This window comes from Elephantulus edwardii, unplaced genomic scaffold (assembly GCF_000299155.1).
Source record: "Elephantulus edwardii isolate Elephantulus edwardi_28Jun2011 unplaced genomic scaffold, EleEdw1.0 scaffold00243, whole genome shotgun sequence".
Taxonomy (NCBI): Eukaryota; Metazoa; Chordata; class Mammalia; order Macroscelidea; family Macroscelididae; genus Elephantulus; species Elephantulus edwardii.
The window spans coordinates 3,213,536-3,228,015 of NW_006399993.1; the positions used below are offsets into that span (position 1 = coordinate 3,213,536).

At 38.8% G+C, this 14,480-nt stretch overlaps 1 protein-coding gene and 1 pseudogene across 2 annotated transcripts in view; both read left to right on the forward strand.

Annotated features, from left to right (window-relative positions):
• EIF2B3 (eukaryotic translation initiation factor 2B, subunit 3 gamma, 58kDa) overlaps nt 1-14,480 on the forward strand; it is a 236,212-nt gene that overhangs the window by 188,315 nt on the left and 33,417 nt on the right. The window lies entirely within an intron of this gene.
• LOC102845935 lies at nt 10,550-11,126 on the forward strand (annotated as a pseudogene).

The window sequence follows — 14,480 nt, forward strand, 5'->3', positions numbered from 1 at the left end:
GAGACTAAGGTTCACCTCATACAGGCCATGGACTTTGCAATCACTTGTTATGCATCAGAGAGTTAGACAATGACTAGGGAGGACAGAAGGAGAATTGATGCCTTTGAGCTGTGGTGCTGGAGAAGAGTATTGAGTGTACCATGGACTGCTACGAAAACAAACAGATTCACCCTGGAGAGGGTTAAACCATGCTGCTCCTTGGAGGCAAGGATTCTGAGGCTTCATCTGACATGATTTGGCCATGTTGTAAGGAGGGACCAGTCTTTAGAGAGGGACATCATACTTGGGAGGGTAGAGGGACAACGCAGGAGGAGAAGGCCCTCTGTGAGGTGAATTGATCCAGTGACTGGGGTAATAGGGATGGGTGTATCGGAGACAATGAGATTGGCACAGGACAGAGCAGAGTTTAGGGCTGTTGTACATAGGGTCGCTATGCAACTTGACAGCACATAACAACAACAACCATTGTATTGGCAGCACAGTTGCTTATCACTAAGCTACCAGAGCTCCCTTCATTAATATCATTGTTGTTGTTATGTGCCATTGAGTCTCCTGTGACCCTATGTACAGCAGCTCTGCCCTGTCTTGAGTCAGTCTCATTAATTCTGACACACCAACCTCAATTGTCTCAGTACCTATATCAGTCCATCTCATCCAGGGTGTTCCTCTCCTGCGCTGTCCCTCCACCCTTCTGAGCAAGCACTGGTCTCTCCTGGTCACATGCCCAAAGTATGTGATACAGAGCTTCAAATCCTACCCTATGAGGAAACACTTAGTTTCACTCTTTCCAAGGCAGACCTATTAGCTTTTCTTGGCAATGGCATTGATTGTTCTTCTGTCATCCTTAGTCATTGTCTAGCTCTCTGATGCACAGCAAGTAATTATGATGACCATGGCCTGGATTAGGTGCATTTTAGTCTCTAGACCGACATCTTTACTTCTCAGTACTCTGGAGAGGTCCCTGACGGCAGGTTTTCCCAATGCAGTTCATCTTTAGATTTCGTGACTGCTGATGTTAAGAGTGTTGATTGTGGAGCTGAACAAACTGTAACTGTTAACAACCTCAATCTCTTCTCCATCTATCCTGGTACTGCCAATTAGCCCAGTGGTGAAAATCTTTTTAATATCAGAAATTAAAATTTACAACACATAGCTCACTCACTAATTGCCCTCAAGTTGGAACCAATTCATAACTAACCTTGCAGTGGCTGTTTAGAGGCTGAAAATTACTTGGAACGAGATTGCCCATCATTCTCCTAAGGAGCAGGTAGAGGATTTTAACTGCTTGCCTTTGGGTTGGCAGTGCCATGCCCTACCCACTAGGCCACTGGAGCTCCCTAGTAAGATTCAAGATCTATCAAAAAAAAAAAAAAATAAAACAACAAAACAACCTGCATGGATTTCAGTGCATATAAACACATAGAAGGTTATTTTATGCTGAGGATCATGGTTACATGGCACACAATATTAACCGTCACATATCCTCTATAAAGATCCCAGACTTTTCCATGTATAAAATACAAGCATGTTGTGGTTGTTGGTTGCCACCAAGTCAGCTCCAATTCATGGTGGCCTTATGTGTAACAGAGCAAGATGTTGCCTAGTCCTATACCACCTTCATTATCACATTTGCTTTTGGATATCTTCCAACCTGAAGGGCCCATCTTCCAGCACTGTATTGCACATTTTTCTATTATTAACTGTAAAGTTTTCATTAGCAAACATAGGTGGTGGATATAAGGAAAGATATTACCATATCAATAATTGTTTATTTTTTTTTAAAGGGAATTTGTTTCTTAAGCTTAATCTTTTACAGAAGTCCAGTATTTAAACTGGTAGAGCAGTTATGCTGAGTACAGAGGGGAATGGTGGCACTTGGCTTCCCACAAAATGTGAAGCAGACTCAAAAAACAAATTTTTTAAATCTCTAGACTAGATGAACCTAAGATTGGCTCTAGCTCTGATATTTGTTGATTTCTGTCCGGGAACTACTTCATAGGTTTTTTAATGAGCTAATAAATGCAAAGCACTTTAAATTATAACATAGATGTTAGCTACTATGTTGTTATCACTGTTATTATCATCACTTTATCCTATTTAACAGAGGAGACTTGTTGCCAGAGTTGTCTTCCTAAATAATATCTCTAATCATGACCCTTTTCTGTTAAAAAACTTGAAGGCTTCTCATTGTTGTTGTTGTTGTGTACCATCAAGTGGGAACGAACCCATAGCTGACCCTCCAGTGGGTTTTCAGAGAAAAGATTGCCCATATTTCTCCTACACATGCCTTTGGGATTGCAGTGCAGCTCCTTACCACTCGGCCATCAAAGCTCCCTGCTTTTAGAATAAAATTTGAATTACATTGTATGGTTTCCAAGATTCTTCATGATCTGGCCTCAACCCTTTAACGGGCCATCCAGTTCACATTTTGCATTTGTACAGATGCATACACTACAGCATTCCAGACATCTTTCTCATCACACCCCTGCTATTTCATGTACCATTCCAGACTCCTTCATTAGACTGACAGATGTCACCTCCTTTCTCTTTTGAAAACCAAAACTACACTTGCCTTTAGTTGATCCCCTTATTTCTGAATAGCTTGTGAGATGTTATAATTTCTATTTTCTTTCTTTCTCTCTCTCTCTATAGATAGATAGATAGATAAATATATATTTTCTTTTTAAAATTAAACACTTTTCTTGTTGGTTTTCATTCAGTCATTCATGTATCTCTCCGCTTGCTTATCTCTGCTCCCTCTCCCTTCCCTCCCATCCCAGCCTTTCAGCCCTCAGCAATTGTTTCTATCTGTAAGTAAATCTTCTCTCTCTTCCCCCCCCCTTTCTCCTCCCGTTTTCCATCCCCTGTTTGATCAGTTATGCATGTCCTGTTCCAGGTTGTTAATTGCAATGCACAGATTGTCTGGTCATCCATTTATTTCATGTTGATCTTCCCTTCCCCTAATCCATTACAGTGTTCATTGTCTATCCATTCTAGGCCTGTTCTCTCTGCCTCCCCAATAATCATCTTCATTTTTAATAATGGTCTTATAGAGTATTTGTTCTCCTTTTTTCCCTTTATTTCTTTTTTTTGTTTAAATTTATTATTAATTTCAAGGGAGTCTGGTGGCCTAGTGGCAAGACGCTACACTGCAATCCCAAAGGTATGCAGTTCAAATCTACCAGATGCTCTGCTGGAGAAGGAGGGGGCAATCTCCTCCTGTACCAGTCAGATCTGATTTGATGGTACACATAAAAATAATACAATAAAAATTTTTTAAAAATTATTATTAATTTCATTGAAAATTTACAGAGACTTTGGATTTCCATTCATTCATTGTTGTACTTTTCTCCCCTCCCAACCCTCCCCCCTAGTACACTACCCTCTTGGAAAAGAAAAAGAAAAATTTATTTCATTGTTTTACAAACCCTTCCCCAGGTCCACTCCATTATGTAGCCTTCGCTCTGGATTCCTGTCATGACAAAAATACCTTATCACATATCCCTTTTAAACAGTTTTCTCCCCATCTGTTTCAGTGCTGTATACATTATTAAACACATCTTTCTCAGTCTCCCCCCTGTTTTACAGCAGTGGCACCATGCAGTATTTGTCCTTTTGTGACTGAGATACTTCACTCAGCATAATGTCCTCCAGGGTCACCCATTTTGAATAATATTGCATGAATTCCTTGTTTTTCCGTGCAGCATAGTATTACATTGTGTGAATATACCAGAGCTTCTCTATCCATTCATTTGTTGATGGAAACTTAGGTTGTTTCCAACTACTTGCTATTGTGAACAAAGCTGCAATAAACATGGGAGTGCGTATGTCTACTTGGATGTCAGTTATGGTCTCTTTGGGGTATATTCCCAGTAGTGGAATTGCTGGGTCAAATGGTATCTCTGTAACTTTTTGAGAAAGCACCATACCGTCTTCCACAGTGGTTGCACCATTTTACACTCTCACCAACAATGAATAAGGGTTCCAGTTTCTCCACAACCTCGCCAGCATTTGTTGCTTTTTGTTCTGTTAAATTTTGCTATCCTGACTGGGGTGAGATGATATCTCATAGTTGTTTTAATTCACATCTCTCTTAGAGCTAGGGATTTTGAACATATTTTCATGTGCTTGTTCACCATCTGAATGTCTTCTTTGGTGAAGTATCTGTTCATATCCTGTGCCCATTTTTCTATTGGATTATTTACCTTTATCTTGTTGTGGTACTCAAGTATTTTATAAATTCTGGATATAAGTCCCTTATCTGACATGTCATTACCAAATACTTTTTCCCAGTCAGTGGCTTCCCTTTTTACCCTGCTGGAGAAGTTTTTGGATGTGTACAGGGATTTGATTCTTAGAAGATCCCATTCATCTATTTTATCTTTCTTTATTTCTTTTATAACCTGATCATGTTCTAACAGAGAATATGGGTGGTTTTATAAGCTTTACCCTTCTAGTTTTGTGGCATTGTGGTCTGAGAAGATACTTTGTGTATTTCAGTGTTTTCAAATTTGTTGAAGCTTGCTTTGTGTCCTAGTATGTGACCGATGTGCCAATCAAGAGAAAAAAGTAGCAGAATGGATAAAAAAAACCAAGCCCATCTATATGTTGCCTACAAGAGACATATCTTAAAAAAAAGAGAGAAAGACAGACACAAAATCAAAGGCTGGAAAAAATATGCCAGGCAAACGGCAACCTCAAAAAGAGCAGGAATGACAATACTGATCTCTGATAAAATAAGACTTCAAAATGAAAACTACCATCAAAGATAAGGAAAGGCATTACATAACTGATTAAAGTCACAATAGATCAAGAAGACATAACCTTGGTCAACATTTATGCACCAAATGATAGACTTGCAAAATACATAAAACAACTGTTAACAGAATTGAAAAAAGAAATAGCACTACAACAGTAGTAAGAGACTTCATCATACCACTATCACCAAAGGATAGATCAACTCAAAAGAAACTCAACAAAGATGCAGAAGATCTAAATACACAATCAGCCAATTTGACCTTGTGGATGTATTCAGGGTACTGCACCCAAATAAACCTCAGTTAATTTTCTTTCCAAGTTCACATGGTACATTCTCCAGTATTTGTTCTTTTATGACTGAATTATCTCACTCAGGATCATGTCCTCTGGACTCATGCACATTGTATAGTGTTTCAGGAGTTCTTTGTTTTTCAATGCTGTGTAGTGTTCCACTGTATGAGTGTAGCACAGTTTCTCTATTTGTTTGTTGATGGACACTTGGGCTACTTCTGTCTCTCTGCTTTTGTGAATAATGCTGCAATAAACATAAGTATACATACATTTGTATGTATCGCCGCTCTGAAATCTTTAAAGTATATTCCCAGTAGTGGAATTGCTGGATCAAATAAGATTTCTATTTTCAACTTTTTGAGGAAATACCAGACTGCCTTCCATAGTAGTTATACCATTTTACATTCCGACGAACAGTGCATGAGGGTTCCAATCTCTCTACATCCTCGCCGACATTTGTTGTTGCTATCCTGTTCAATTTTGCTATTGTTGCTGAGATGAGGTATTCTCTCTCTAGTAGTTAGTGATTTTGAGTATTTCTTCCTGTTTGTTGGTCAACTGAATATCCTCTTTGGGGAGAGAAATATGAAATGCTTCATGAATATTGTGTCATCCTTGTGCATGCTAATCTCCTCTGAATTGTTCCAATTTTAGTAAATGTACTGATGAAGAAAGCACTATAGTTTCTATTTTCTATCTCATTTTGCTTCAGACTTTTCAACAATGACAGTGTCATTGTCTTTCCCATTTGCTCTAACGTCTGTCTTGTCCTTCTGCATTTGTGAGCAGAAAGACTAAGGAGCAGCTCTATAGTACCACTTCAGAGTTCAGTGATAGTGTCTTGAATCAACGTGAAGGGGCTGAGTGAGTAAACAGTGGATACCTAAGAATCTGCAGCTTCCTTATATGCAATTTCAAAGAAAGGCCAAAGTCAATTGCTATTTTGGTGAAGATATCTAATATCTAATAGATGGTCTAATAGTATTTTTATCTGGGGAAACAGTAATGGTACAGATGGCCTCTGCTGTTTGCTTTTTGGAAGGTTTGGTTTTGTTTTGCACTAAAAGAGACTGAGGTAAAGTGTAGTTAACCCACACTGAGCTAATGACTAGGAAGACCATTAGAAATTTCCCAATCCTGCAAATTAGCTCTTAGTGATAAGATCAGATATCCTGCATCACAAATGAACTTTTTTCCCCTGATTTGGGGGTCATTTAGTTTTAATTACTTATGGTAAATTTGGGGAAGGTAATTATATTACAGTTCTGCAGACCTTGATTACTCTACTGCTATTAAGTCTCGACTGAGTGGCAGAGTGGGAGCATAAATTTGTCCAGAAGAGAGTTTCTCATTTTCTTGACTTGCTTCTCTCTGCCAACGGTGGTGGGTTGCTGAGACTTTCTGGACAGTGGCTTGGCCACCTGCCCAAGATCCTCAGGGCTTGAGGGATGCTAATAAGACCACCTTGGGAAAGGTGTGGGCGGGACTATACAGAGAAGGCTGCTGCCTGTTTTTTAGGTTTTGTGTTTTGTTTTGGGGGGGTTTTTTTGTTGGGTTTTTTTTTTCCATTTTCCACCATGTCTAATTTAAACAACACTTGATGCTCAGGAATCCAAAGTCTAACAAAAACTTCATTGTCAAGGTTTGAGTGTCAGTCCTATATAAGAGTAGATTGCCAGATCTTTCTCCCACAGAAGTGCTCAGTGAATTTGAACTTTGAGCCTTTCATTTCATCAGGGCTCTTCATTTCCTTCCAGGGCAAAAAAATTTGCCCAGGTAGCAGTCTAGAATAGCACATTCACATGCAGGCAGACCAGAGAACCAGGTATTTACCTAGGTCTCTCTGCCATATACCCCCCAGAGACAAACAAGACATTACTGCTCCTAATTGTTACCATAACAGTATGCTTCAGCTTCACTCAACTATGTGCCCTGCCCACTACTGCATCCCTTACTTTTCTACCTTCTTGTACTCCTCACATTAACTCTGCTTAAATTGTCTATGTATAAAAGTTCTACCCATCTTTAAAGGCCCAGTATACACTCTAGCTTATCAGTGGAGCCTTCATAAATTGCCCCAGCCCAAAATTATTTCCTTTGTATTCCTAGAGTTCCTTTAACACTTTACTTGTGTTCATATCATACTAATTATATCTTTCTTTTCTCCGTGACTATACATTCCTTAAAGACAGCAATATTGCCAATCTTTGTGTATTCTAAGCTTCTGATTCTGCACTTTATATATATTATGGAACCTGTATTTACTGAATGAAGAATGGAGACCTTTAATTTAAGCCCTCTACCCTAATTGACTGAGTATCTGCAAAAGAACTCTGTAGGCTTTGAGGAAAAATAGTGGAATGAGTTTTTCACTCCTTGAAACTTCGATTGTTTCAATGGAAAAACAAAATTTAAAAAGTAATCAAAATCAGAAGAAACCTTTATCTGTAATGAAGCTAGGTAACTGCCACAAACTCATACATAATTTTTAAAATATATGTCAGATACGATATTTAAATAATATCCAAAGAGTATATAAAAATTCCACTAGCAAAAAGAATAGAGCTATGGGGAACCAAAGGAAAAATGGCAAACATTCTTTTTGCAAACACAAGGAAGACAGGATCAAAAAAAATATCAAATCATAGAATCAAAAGAAAAAGCATGCAAGGCACACAGAAAAGGGAAAAATCAGACTGGTCTCAGACTTCTCCATGGATACATTTAAAGCCAGAAAATAGTAGAACAATATTTACATAAATTAGAGAGAAAACACTGAAAATTTAAGAATCCTATTACCAATCACTTCCTGAATCATTTAATATTGTGCCCAAAGCATACAGAGTCATTATACTGAAAGGAATTGGCAGGCACAGAAGAATTTCAAAAAACAACATATGAGCAAGAACGTGTGGTAATGAAGGAAGAAGTTCAAGCTGCTTTGAAGGAACTGGAAAAAATTAGGCCCAAGGAATTTACGGTATACCAATTGATGTATTTCAGCTAACAGATGCTGAACAGATGTGCTCACCAAGTTGTGTCAAGAAATCTGGAGGACAACCACTTGGTCAACTGACTGGAAGAAATCTCTATTTGTTCCCATTTCAAAGGAGGATGATCCAACAGAGTGTGGAAATTTTTATTGAACAGTATCATTGATATCACATGCAAGCAAGATTCTGCTGAAGATTGTCCAAAAACAACTGGAACAGAATATCAGCAGAGAACTGCCAGAAGTACAGGCTGCGTTTAGAAGGGGTTGTGGTATTAGGGATATTGTAGCTAATGTTAGATGGAACTTGGCTGAAAGCAAGGAGTATCAGAGGAGTGACTATCTGTGTTTCATTGATTATGAAAAGGCGTATGACTCTGTGGTTCACAACAAACTGTGACTGACTCTGAGAATAATGGGAATCCCAGAACACTTGATCGTGCTAATGTGAAACCTTTACATGGACCAGGAGGCAGTTATCAGAACAGAGCAAGGAAACACTGCATGGTTCAAAATTGGGACAGGTGTACACCAGGGATGTGTCCTATTTCCATACCTTTTCAAACTATGTGCAGAACAGATAATCCAGGAAGCTGGGCTGTATGAGAAGTGTGACCTCAGGACTGGAGGTAGACTCATCAACAATCTGTGTTATGCAAATGACACAGCCCTGCTTGCTGAAACTGAGGAAGACCTGAAACACTTGCTGCAGAAGGTCAAGTACTGCAGCCCTCAATATGGATTGAAGCTCAATATCCAGAAGACAAAGATTCACACCACTGGGTCCATTGGCAGCATCAGAATGGATGGTTAAGAGATTGTTAACAGCTTTAGTTTACTTGGCCCCACAGTCAACGCTCTTGGCACTAGCAGCCAGGAAATTAAAAGACGTATTGTGATGAGAAAGTCTTCTATTAGGAACCTCTCCAAAGTACTGAAGAGCAATGGTATCACTCTGGAGACTAAGGTGCGCCTGATACAGGCCATGGTCTTTGCAGTAACCTGCTATGTGTCAGAGAGCTGAACAATGACTAGGGAGGGTGCAAGGAGAATTGATGCCTTTGAGCTGTGGTGTTGGAGAAGAGTATTGAATATAATATGGACTGCTAAGAAAACTTACAGGTTCATCCTAGAGAGGGTTAAAGCAGGCTACTCCTTGGAGGCAAGGATTCTGAAGCTTCATCTGACATACTTTGCACATGTTGCAAGGAGGGACCAATCCTTAGAGAAGGACGTCATGCTTGAGAGGGTGAAGGGACAGCATGGGAGAGGAAGACCCACTATGAGGTAGATTGAGTCAGTGAGTGGGGTAATCGGCATAGATGGGTTGGAGACAGTCAGATTGGCACAGGAGAGAGCAGAGTTTAGGGCTGTTGTACATAGGGTCATTGTGAGTCACAGGCTACTCGACGGCACATAACAACATTACCAATCAGTTGTGATACGTATGTACGTGTATGCATTAGAAATATCCCAGTGCACTGAAACTTTCTCACCCATGAACTCTAATGGAAAATTTTGCTTGAAGATCTAATATAGGCAGATGAAAAAAGGAAATAAAATGAACCATTGACAAATGTGTCGTTTGAGAGTAAAGAAATCCCCTTAAACATAAAATTAAGTCATAGGTGTAATTAGAGTTGCAAGAAAGAACATAATCATTAAAGGAATTTCTGTCTACATTTATTCAGTCATACTCTTTACCACCAAATACAAAACTTTGAGATGGTTCCCTCGACTCAAGGAGCTCTTAAGAACTTTTTCTTTGTCTTCTCTCCATCCACTTTGATAGATAATTATTTTCATTCCTTTTTTTTTTATTTTGTTGTGTACCATTGAATCTGATCCAACTGGCACATGAGGAGATTGCCCCACCTTCTTTAGTGGAGCATCTGGTGGAATTGAACTGTACACCATTGGTATTGCAGTGCAGCTTCTTGCCACTAAGCCACCAGAACTCCCTTCTTTTCATTCTTTTTTTTTCCTTTTCATTCTTAAACGTTGTCAGATCTTTGCTTTAATTCTCTCAAGATCCCTTCTTATTAGATAGGTAATTATTACTATTTTGGACTATTAGATCAGAATGAACCCATAGCTGACCCTGCAATGGGTCTCTGAAAAGCTACAAATCACACAGGAGGAGATTGCCCATCCTTCTCCCACAGGGCAGCTGGTGGATTCAACGCACCTGCCTTTGGGTTGGCAGCACAACACCTTACCACTAACACACCATATCTCTCTATTGCTATTAAGAATGCAAAATGGTATTGTCATTTTGGAAAAACAACTGGAGGGCTCCTCATAAAGCTGAAAATAGGACTACAATACCATCCAGCAGTTCCGCTTCTTGATATACTCAAAAGATTTGAAAAAGACTCGTACAGTCTTCATTGCAGCTTTGTTCACAGTTGCCTAAAGGTGTACTTAATTGTCCATCAACAGATTAATAAATAGATAAACAAAATGTGTGCATGCGTACACTCTCTCTTTGCCACATTAATTGCAAGAATGAAGACCATTCTCAACAACCAGACTGCCGACATTCCAGAGAATGTCGACATTACTCTGAAGGGCTGCGCAGTTATTGTGAAAGGCCTGCAAACGAACCTTGTGGAGGGACTTCAAACACATCAGTGTAAACTCAGGCTCCTTGGAAATAAGAGGCTTCATGTTGACAAATGGTGAGGGAACAGAAAGGAACTAGTTATGGTTTGCACCATCTGTAGCCATGTACAGAACATGATCAAGAGTTTTACACTGGGCTTTTGTTACAAGATGAGGTCTGTGTATGTGCATTTCCCCATCAACGTCGTTATTCAGCAGAGAAGATCTCTGGTTGTAATTCGAAACTTCTTTATGTGAGAGAGTATTCGGAAGTTTCAAATGAGACCAGGTGTTCAGTTATCGCAAGACCAGGAAGATGAGTTAATTCAGTATCACAAGGCCAGAAAGTTAATTCTTTAAGGAAATGACATTGAACTTGTGTCAGATTCAGGTGCTTTGATTCAGCAAGCTACAACAGTTAAAAACTAAGGCTATCTGAAAATGTTTGGATGGTATCTATGTCTTTGAAAAAGAGGGAGCTCTGGTGGCCTAGTGGCAAAAAGCTGCACTGTAATCCCGAAGGTGCACGGTTTGAATCCAACAGATACTCCGCTGGAGAAGGAGGGGCAATCTCCTCCTGTGCCAGTCGGATCCAATTCTCTTTTACACCAAATTAAAAATAAATAAAATAAAATAAAATTAATTTTAAAAAGAAGAAGGAATTGTTCAACAGGCTTATGAGTAATATCTAGGAGTTTTCCAGTGACAGAAATGAGGCTGAACAAGTCCTAAGATGCATCTGATTCTTGCAATAAAATTCTATTCATTTGAGAATGGGGTGGGGGAAATGTGCTAATTACATACAATGGAATACTATTCAGCTAGTGAGAAATAAAAGTCTTGTTACATGCTGAGTAAAATAAATCAGTCACAAAAGGGCAAATATTAAAAATTTAAAAATTGCAAATATTATATGACCTCTTTCATGTAACCTCAAGGATATCAAATAATGAAACAAATAAACCAATAGGTCATATAAAAAACAGGAAAGAAGGGAGCTCTGGTGGCCTAGTAGGAAGAAGCTGTACTGCAATCACGGGGCACCCTGTTCAAATCCACCAGATGCTTTGCTGGTGAAGGAGGGACAATCTCCTCCTGTCCCAGTAAGATCCAATTTGACAGTAGACCAAAAAAAAAAAGAATTTAAAAAGGAAAAGATCAAATGGATGTCAAAAGAAACTCTGAAAACATTTGCTTTAGAACATAAAGAAGCCAAAGTGAAAAGAAGAACTGATGAAGTAAGAAAGCTAAACAGGCCCATCAACAAATGAATGGATAGAGAAGCTCTGGTATATTCACACAATGGAATAGTATGCAGCATTGAAAAACAAGGAACTCATGAAATATTATGCAAAATGGATGACCCTGGAGGACATTATGCTAAGTGAAATATCTCAGTCACAAAAGGACAAATAATGCATAGGGCCATGTTGTAAAATAGGACTGACATCAGGGTTGAGGGAAGACAGAAAAGGAGGAGAGGAATGATTTATATTGCATTAAGACAGATGAGGGAGATAACTGTTTAAAAGGGATATATGAATGGATATAATTGTCATTACAGAATTCCAGAGTGAAGGCTGCATAGTGGAGTGGACCTGGGGGGAGGGATTGCATAACAATGAGTTTTTCTTTTCGAGGAGAGGGGTGAATGCGGAGCAAGGGGGTGGGCAGGGAGAAAAGTGCAACAATGAATGACTGGAAATTCTAAGTCTCTGTAAACTTTCATTTAAATTCATTTTAGAAAAGTAAAAAAATTAAATAGCAGGAAACCTTTAATATTTATAATCTAACTATCCACTATTGAGCAATTGATTTTAGTTACAAATGGATTTCTTATAAATGTTGTTGTTGTTGTTGTTGTTATGTGCCGTCGAGTCGTTTGCGACTCATAGCGACCCTATGTACAACAGCTCTAAACTCTGTTCTGTCCTATGCCAATCTCATTGTCTCTAACACACTCATCCCAATTGCCCCAGTCACTGAATCAATCCACCTTCCAGGGGGCCTTCCCCTCCTGTGCCTGCTCTCCACCCTCCCAAGCATGATGTCCGTCTCCAAAAATCGGTCTCTCCTTACAACATGACTAAAGTATGTCAGGCGAAGCCTCAGAATCCTTGCCTCCAAGGAGCAGCCTGGTTTAACCCTCTCCAGGATGAATCTGTTTTCTTAGCAGTCTCAACACTCTTCTCCAACACCTAAGCTCAATTCTCCTTCTATTCTCCCTGGTCATTGTCCAGCTCTCTGACATAGATGTAAATCAAACATTTTAGGTGTTTATTCCTTTCTGAAATGACTCCTTTAAAAATTGCATTAAATTAAAAAAAAAAAAAAAATTGCATTAAATTGTCTGACTTAATCTACTAAATTAAAAAAAAAAAGCTGGACAGAAGATTTCATAGAGAAACTTATTAGGCAAAATATTATAACAAAATGTGCAAAGATCTAGAGTTAGAAAATCAAAAAGTAAGAATACACCTGGTCTTTGTGAAGCTGAAAGAACTAAAGAAAAGATTCAAGCTTTGAATTGCAATACTGAAGCATTCTCTGGACAAAATATTAAATGACTTAGGAAAAAATCAAAAGAAGATGGGATGCTGATGAAGAACTACACACATGAGCTAAATAGAATTAAAATCAGCTTGCTAGATTGCCAGAAGCAAGTTCTTGGAAGTTACAATTTAAGGGACCCTAAAAAGGTTGGAAATAAAATGAAACAAATGTATACAATGAAGTACCCTGTAAAATGTCAAATGAGTCACTCCTTTATTTTTGTGGGATGGCCCAGGAGGAAGGAATAAATGGGGTTGGGCATATTTTAAAAAGAAAATGGGAGGAATACAGAGAGTCATCATACCAGAAATTGTTGGTTATGCTTGACCGTCTAAGGAAGTTCCAGATATCTGATTGGTATAAGAATTTACAATACTATAGACGTGATGACTGTAACAGTAGACTCAAGTACGTCAGAGATAGTGAAGATAGCACAGAATAGGGCATAGTTCAGATCCATTGTTCATAGGGTCATTATGAGTCACAGTCAACTCAACGACAATGGCAACGATAGTATGTGTTACATTGTAAAGTATAGCCCCTTATTTCTTTAGGAGAACATAGGAAATCTCTGGAGAATAATGAAATTCTGATTTCACAAGAATAGAGTTTAGGATTTTTAAATAGTCTTCCCAATTACTGTTTTAGCTGTTATCTGAAAGTTTAGAATGGAGGTGTAAAACTCTTTGCTCCTCAAACTCTGAATCATACAAATGTTAAGATTGCCCTATGCTAGAACGAAACATCCCATGGACTGCTAAAAGAACAAGCAAATACATCTTGGAGAAAGTGCAACCAGAGTGTTCCTTAGAGGCAAGAATGGTAAAATTTCATCTCACTTAATTTGAGCATGTTTTTAAGAGAGGGACCAGACCTTGCAAAAAGCATGCTTAGAAAGACGTAAACCCTAAACAAGATAGATTAACACAGTAACTAGCAATGAGATTGAGTGTATCAGAGATGATGAGGATGGCACAGGGTTGGACAGGGTTCAGATCTGTTTTTCATAGGGTCAATAGGAGTCATAGTACTATAGCACAGAACAATACTAGAACTAAAGATCTTGGATGTCCTATGCAAATGAGTTCCTCTAACTCTTTGCAGCACCATGATAGATGGAGAAGAGATTGAGGTTGTTAACAATTTCAGCTTGTTCAGCTCCACAAACAACACACTTAGCACCAGCAGTCAGGAAATCAAAAAATGAATTGCATTGGGAAAGTCTGCTGTCAGGGACCTCTCCAGAGTACTGAAAGGTAATGATGTCAGTCTAGAGACTAAG